This window comes from Etheostoma cragini, chromosome 9, assembly GCF_013103735.1.
Source record: "Etheostoma cragini isolate CJK2018 chromosome 9, CSU_Ecrag_1.0, whole genome shotgun sequence".
Taxonomy (NCBI): Eukaryota; Metazoa; Chordata; class Actinopteri; order Perciformes; family Percidae; genus Etheostoma; species Etheostoma cragini.
The window spans coordinates 2,545,407-2,553,503 of record NC_048415.1 but is presented as its reverse complement, the minus strand read 5'-3'; the positions used below and the strand labels follow the sequence as shown (position 1 = coordinate 2,553,503).

The window sequence follows — 8,097 nt, the reverse complement described above, 5'->3', positions numbered from 1 at the left end:
GTGTGTGTGTGTGTGTGTGTGTGTGTCTGCAAATGCGTTTAGATCCAGATGTGCGATATTTTCCTCTTCATTTCTATAAACTTCACACATTAAAAGATTATCCTTGGACGTGGACACACATACACAGAAACACACATTTAGACCTTGATTAACGGCCCTAAATCGATGCCTTCCTCTCGTTATCTTGACAGTAAACGCCTCACGTATACAACCACACAGCAGGCTGCGGATCTCTCTCGCTGCCAGAGCCTTCTGGGCACTTAACACTATCGGCAGTCAGATACAGCCGCTCGAGTGTGTTTGGAGTGTGTGTGGAGTGTGTCCTCAGCCGCGTAAATATTTATCACACGGCTCCCCCAGGAATTTTAATGAGCACTGATGGAGAGCAATCAACACAGCAGAGCCCAGGGGAGAGAGAGGAGACGAGGATATGTGAAGTGCAGTGACAGTTTGTGATGGGAAGTTTTTAATATCACGAGCGGCTTTCACTGTCGCCCGGTGGAGATTCACACTTTCCTGCTTTTCGGCTAATTGCTTCTAGTTTTTTGTGTGTGTTGTGTGGTGTCCTGCTTCGGTCTGCCTGTAAATCAAGATGTTTAGCCTCTAAAGATTTGAGGCCGCCATACATGTCTGTGGTGTGTGTTTGTGTGTGGTGTGGTGTAGTGTACATACTCATCAGTGTGACAGGGCCACCCTTCAGAGGTCACTCAACACATTGTGTGCAGGCCAAGCTGCATGGGGAGTCAGGGAAGGAAACCTGAGCTATAACTCACACAGAGCACTCTCTCGCGCTCTCTCTCTCTCTCTCTCTCTCTCTCTCTCTCTCTCTCTCTCTCTCCCTCTCTCCCTCTCTCTCTCTCTCTCTCTCTCTCTCTCTCTCTCTCTCTCTCTCTCTCTCTCTCTCTCTCCTTCTCATTCACACACACACACACACACACAGGACCTGACCTTTGATCTACGGCTGGGAGTGGCTAATAACTGTCTTGGGTTCCTAAAGAATGATGCGTTATTAGCTTAATGAAATAATTAACCAGATGTGGAAAGTAACGAAGTACATTTACTCACGGTACTCTATTGAATTGTTTTGTTGTGTATTTTTAAAGTTCATTTAAAATGTACTTGATTATATTTTTGAGTGAAGTATTGTATTATACTACATTACAAATACCATCCGTTTACTGAGGAGAAAAAAAACTTTGACTAATGAAAACTGAAATTGCTCCCGGAACCACTGCAGTGTGGAATCAGCATCTAGTCTGCCTACCGGGCCCGAAGTCTTCAGAGACTGTTCCAGTAGAAATGCTAGCTGACTCCTAGGTAATTTTACTTGTACTTGAGTAATACAGTATTTCATCAAAGTATTGATACTTTTACTTGAGTACAAAGTTTTAGTGCATTTTCCACCTCTGGAATTGACATACAGTACAATCAGTGATTTGTGTTGCTAAACTCTGTAAACACACAGGGACACAAACAGTGAACCTTTTCAAGCTCCGTCATCATAAATCAAATCAAAGCCACAGAACCTCATAGGATTTCTTAAGATGCCAAGTAGATCAGGCTAACTGTAGATCTTGATGGAACGAATAACATGAAGTCTTGAGTTTACATATTCTACTCTGTGTAAACATCATACAGTGTTAATCAGGAGCTGGAACAAGCTGATGTAGAGTAAATGTGATGCTGTCATGCAAACAATGTAATTATTTCTAACAACTGAAGAGGTAATATAACAGAAACAAACTGAATTTTAAAGTGTCAATATTATGCTTTTTGGCTTTTCCCCTTTCCTTTATTGTGTTATATATCTTTTTTTTTTTTTTTTGCATGTGATAGGTTTACAAAGTGGAAAAACCCCAAATCTACCCCACAGGGACTTACCATCTCCAACAGAAAACACTGTTCACAAACCGTTCCATACAGCTCTAATGGAGTCCGTGACAAATGTGCCTCACTTTGTAACACACGTTATAATGCTTACCTAGCAGTACTTACCTAGCTACCGCGCATGTGCGACTCCCAACAAAGATGGAACAGAAGTGTGATGTCCCACTCTGTTGCCAAAACAGAGAGCTCAACATACAGGGTGAAAAGAGGAGTTCCAAAAAAGTGCAGTACAACAAATATACGGTGTTTTCTGAATATTAAACCACATATAACTATTCTGGTACAACCTCTAAATATAATTATGAACCTGAAAATGAGCATAAAATGAGCAATTTAAGATATTAAAAATGTCAAACATTGCCTATATTGATTGTAACATTGAAATCTCGCTCAGTTCAATCCAGTGAGCTTCATTACAGTGATATAGTTCCAAAGCAATCTAAAAATATAAATATTGCAATTTGATGCATTAAAAAAAAAAAAAATGTAGATGAAAATGAATCCCTACATTTGTCACTTAGAAGCCAAGAAGTCTCTATCTCTTTCTTTTTCATTTAGCACAAAAAGACAAAATATGTACACTATATAAATTCTATAAATCTATCTTGTAGTATACTGGTTCTCCACCTTTTTGGCTGGTGACCCTTGAAGCCAAGGAATGTCTACTCTTGCCTTCAGTTGTTGCATAATATGTAAATATATTATAATTTTACTTGTGGGATGTTATGTCTCACATTGTTCCATTTGAAGAGGTTTGAAACCCTGAAGGAGTCCAACTCTAGGGTTTTCAAAGAGAAAAGCTAACTTTTAGAAAAGTTTTGTTGATGAACCTAATTACTTCAATTAGGTTAATCATCAAAGAAACACTGGTCTGATGTTGTTTTTGAAATGCACTTCCTGTCTGATTGTATAAATACATTCAGTCAAATTCACTTTAGTTATTTTCATTATCATTAAGCATATTTTGACAAAGCATATTGTACAAGGTTTGCACTAAGAATCATTCTGAATTTTAAATAACGTAGACCACCATTTGTGTGCACATTAGCACATAAGTCTCCTATTTTCTCCCTCCAGCTGAAACTTGGAGCCTTTTGTGCTTTAAAGTAAGTTGAGGCGATGCTGGTGGAGGTGCTTTAGAAATTGACCAGTGACAGATTTGTGACTCTGAGCTTGAACAACTAAGAGCGATGAAGCCTTTTCTTTTTTTTGGCTGGGAGTGTGTCCCGACCTGCACACATGTATACCAGCTCACACACCTGGTCTCGCGGTCAACAAAGCTGCCTCCATGTTCCCGTAGAAAGGCAGCAGCTACGGGGCACTGCAGGCAGAGTGGATTTTTTTCATCTTTGTGTCCCTATCGCTGTCGTAATGGCAAGTCATGCTGGGTATAAAAAGCTCAGCTTCAGGGTTGAGTTCTTCCATCAAAACACCAGCGAGGTGAAAGGTCAGAGCATCTGGGTCTGGTCCGAACATCTGGGTCTGCTGGGGGACAGGGAGTCCGCGGGCTTCTGTCTCTCACAGCATTCTCGGCCGCTTTATCTGAGATTCTTTGAGCTCTCTGTTTTCACCGCCTCGTGTCCACTACTGTACAAATACCAGAGACGCTACTGGACTTCCAAAACCACATCATAGTCTCCCAGCATGCAATCCTCAGAGAGAGGGAAAGAGAAGAGAGTTGTTTTCTTGAAAACCTTTGATGTGTCCTCTGTAAGTGTGTGGGTTTCCAGTCGGAAGAAAACTAAATAAAATTAGGGACATTTAGCAGTTTTACTTCCTTTCTTCACATACAAGTAGTGTGTGTGTGTGCGCGTATGTGCGTATGTGCGTGCGCGCGTCCTTATGTTTGGAGGTCAGCCCCAGCGTGCCGTGTGATTTATGGAAAGGCCTTATATTGATACCAGAATTCCTTTGCGTTAAATGCCTTCTCTGAGTGCCTTTTATTGCCTGTGTGCTTCATGAACCGTGATCACACTCTATTCGTCTCTCACTGTTACATTTCAAAAGATTATTTTTTATGGCGTCTCGTCTTTAATAGGGTGGAGAGTGTCAGGAAAAAGCCAAGAAGGGAGAGATGGGGTATGATAGGCCATGCAGTTGGCGAGCAGATATTAAAGTGAAAATGTGTATTAAAGCTGAAGAGAACAGAACAAGATTATATAAATAACAGTCCCATAGAGGAGGCATGCTCTCTTTCTCAGCCAGCTTTTGATAAAACCAAATTTTCAACAAGTACCCCAAACCAAATGACAAAATAAGTTCTAAGTCAGAAACATTACCCATATTGGCTTTGTCTGGTCTGGTGCCCAAAATTGGCAAGACGTCATTCTTCGTCCATGCCTTTTTAAGAACATCACAAATGGCAGTTACAGAGATGATTGACATTGTTTATTTATGTTTTTATGATTAGAGTTAGCTTAGTCTATATCCATGAAGTTCCACTTACATGATTGCTCTTATTCTGCTGGAAATTCTGCCGGATGTGACTCTTTTTGGTTACCTTCCTCTTTCTTTGTGTTGTGGTTATAACTCAACTATGGTTATGGTGGATTTATCAGTTCAACCAATTAGCAAGTGAACAAAGGTTCATTGGAAATAATGAAAATTAAACAATGTTGTACATGACAACAATAGCTTAGCTGAGAGCATCGCTATGAGAACATCAGATCACCTCGCTGTGCAGTTTATGGTGAGGTGGACTTCTATTTGAATTAATTTAGCAACTTGAATTAAATAATTGTTGTATTGGTTTAGCAACTATGGTACAGTTTTTTGTTCTGACAAAGTATTTTGAACATGCTAGAGCATATATGTCATGGCTGAGACGTAAGCAACAACCACCGAGGCCAATGCTTACTGAGTTTCATCCATCGTTTTCAGAAGCTGTGACTTCTGGGTGTCCCTGTCGAGTAACATTGTGTTTACTGTTATGAGTAAATTGCAAATCTTCAGACTAGTGTGTAGCGTAGGTGGAGGAGGGCATCATGATGATAATGGTTACCAGTAACAGCTGTGATGTTTCTGTGTTCCCACTACTCTGCCTGCTCTGAATCCATCAGAGACATCGTAACAAATACAACTTGTCTCAATTTTTCCAGCTTCAGGTCACGTATAAAACCATTTGCATGTGCGCTTTCCCACTCCTAATTCCTACTTGTGATACACATCGGTCCTCAGAGACTGTGATGCTCACTCACAGGCCTGTAACATAGTCTCAGATGGTGAGTTGGCGTGGTTCATATTGTCATTTAATCTCTGAAGATGTCTAATACCTGCAGGGTGAGGGACACATTTTGTCACGGCTGATCTTGGTCTTACTTCCATCAATTGTTGTTATTATCACTGCTGCATATTTCCAGACATGGGCAGAGCGCTGCTTTAAACAGGTTGCACCAAAACTCTGGGTTTGGTTCCAAATCGGATCCATATGAAGATTATATTCTGCTCCCATCTGTTAGTAGTTCGTGTTGAATTATTTGCTACATGCTTTGTTTGGGGTGAGTTCACTTGGCCGCAGAACGCTCCTGTTAGCAGTTTGGAAAAGCTTTTGTTCCACTGAGCCGCACTCTACAGACAGATCTGCGAGGGTGAGAATGTCTGTCACCTGCAGAAATCCTGTTTGAGAAAGACCAGGTGCGGGATTAACTTCCTGGATGCTGAACTGTGTGGTTGTCTGCTAAGACGGCACACTTAGCAGACAAGAGTCTGATTTCAACAGATGGTCTCCTGCCAAGCTCACATGGAGGTTTCAGAGGCCTGGCATGATGATGATGATGATGATGATGATGATGATGATGATGATGATGATGAAGAGGATGATGACGAAGAGGATGATGATAATACAAGTCATGTCTTTGCGTATTTCCTGTTAGCCCTGGGTATCATTCAAATATTTTTAGAGAATATTTTAGATTAAGGAATTGTACATTGACCGAAGAAGCCCGGCATCTTGGTGTTTAATTTCTTTAACACAAGCAGCAATACAAGAACTTTGCATAAATAACATCAACAGTTATATCTGATAAAGAATAGGGAACAAAAAGACCAATTTGACGTAGCATCTTATGTTAACTTTTGATACGTGACACTCTTTCAATGACATGCAGCTGGTCAGCAAAGCGAGCAGTAAGGATTCCTACCAGTGGTGAAGATGTGATTAATGTTCAGGTAAAAACGCTTCAGACCAGCTCAGTGTCCGTGACGAGAACAGTTGATGTTTCTGCCAGCTACAAAATGTTCTCCATTACAAAACCTAATCAATATAATTATGAGGCAAGTGGATTATTTAATGTAATTGTGGAATAAGTCACCCTATAATAATTACATTCAGCTCCATGATAAATTATGTCTCATTGCTGTAATTAGTCTGAAAATGTTTCCAGTTATATCTTCAGAGCCAAAAATGGATGTGAGTAATGTACGGTGCTGCTTACATAAGAACAAGCTGTTTGTGCTGCCGTTACAGGCGGAGGAGAAAATGGGCTTTCATCTGCTGCCGGGCTGCCTGTATGTGTGCACCATGTGAAGTTAAAAATAAAAGGACCCAGAATTGAACCGCGTTTTCAAACTGAGCAGCGTCCCAGCCTCAATCAGCCTGTACTTGTTCACTATGTGTGTGTTCAGTGTTCTTGCCTTTGTATGTAATCAGAAGAGTGTGATTAAGCGCCGTGGAGCCTCTCTTGAGATGTGGGTCCCTGCTCTCTAAAGTGCTGAACTATGCCAGTGCTGCTGTGAGTGGCCCTCCGTAATAAGATCACCCAGAAAAAAACATTTTCAAGAGGTTCTTTAGAAGAAAAAAAACACTGCTCTCCTTTTTCTACTTGGCTGACTGTATACTTCTGGTCTCGTGCTGTTTTTCGTGGTTTTGGTTCGACGTCTTAGTTCCAATTAATTGAAATGTAATGCCATTATTTGCAATCCCGATAATTGGATGCTTCCACTTTGTGGAGGTTGGTGTGTAAGACCTATCCAACAACTTGGGGATAACCTGGTCTTAATTTGTAGTTCAGCTTTGATTTTTACCTGTTAATAATGTCACTGAAACGACAGTCTGATGGATTGGATCAGGCCGTATCATGTTTTCTATTATTTCCCCCACAATAACTGAGTTTGCTTTCTTTCATTTACTCTGTGATAGAAGCGACAGTGGTAAGGTCTGCCTAGTTTCAATAGTGAATGAGACTATTTCATTTCATTTAGTGTTTATTTTATAGGGACAAACACAGTCTGCATAGGGAATTCATTACAAATATCCACTGCAATGTATCACAGCATTTATAGCTACTGCTAATTTCCAATTCCCTTTTCTAGAAGGGCCTTTTAAATTAGCAAATCTAAAAGACGTTCACAGACAACAAACATACATTCTCTTGACTTTATAGAAACAGAAGTGCGACTCTCCGGCATTCTGATATATACTATTCCATGCGGTTGCCATGTTGAGGTTTTTTGGTTCACCGTGATGGAGAGTGACAGTGACTATTGGCAGTGGAGTTTGCTTAACTAAATGTTTGTTAATCAAAAGGACAAGATAACTGTAGTTTTTTAATTTCTCTACCGGAAGATTCTATCAGTTTTGTTGTGATATCTCCGTTGCCACCGTTGCACAATCATGTACTGCTGCGTGGCTACATGCACATACTCTGTAGCTACACTGGAATCCCTTAAAGCATTCCTATAAATCAACGTTAATGCTCTTGTGGCTAAGTTGAAGGAAATCCCTGCATCCAGCATCCAAAATATTGTGGACAGCTTTCCCAGAAGTGTGTAGGCTAGGATAGCAGCAATGACTGCCCAGTGGGTATGGAGTGAGATGCTCAGCAATCACATGTGAGTGAAATGCATGGGTGTCCACATACTTTGGGCCATAACGTGTGTGAGACGAGCACACACGTTTTGAGAAAGCTCTAAAAGCAAAACGGAAGTCTTTGTTATCCTTTCAACAACTGCTTTTCTTAAAGGATTCATTCATTTTAGAATTAGCTGCAGGATTAAGAAACATAATCACCACGGTATCAGTTAATTGAAAAGAAATGAGACTCTTCAGTATCAGGTTTCACCGCGACGCTTTATTAGACCCCTTGAGGCCAGCACGTGTGATTCTGATACAAACATAGTACAGATGATGCCTGAGAGAAGAAGAAGAAATCCTCCCAGAAATTAAGATGAAAATAGAAATGGGAGAAAGAGAAAGCCAGAGAGAGAAAGAAA

The 8,097-nt window shown here is 40.6% G+C and overlaps 1 protein-coding gene across 1 annotated transcript in view; it reads left to right on the top strand.

The window, feature by feature from the left end:
* Positions 1–8,097, top strand: part of gmds (GDP-mannose 4,6-dehydratase) — a 163,998-nt gene that overhangs the window by 153,611 nt on the left and 2,290 nt on the right. The window lies entirely within an intron of this gene.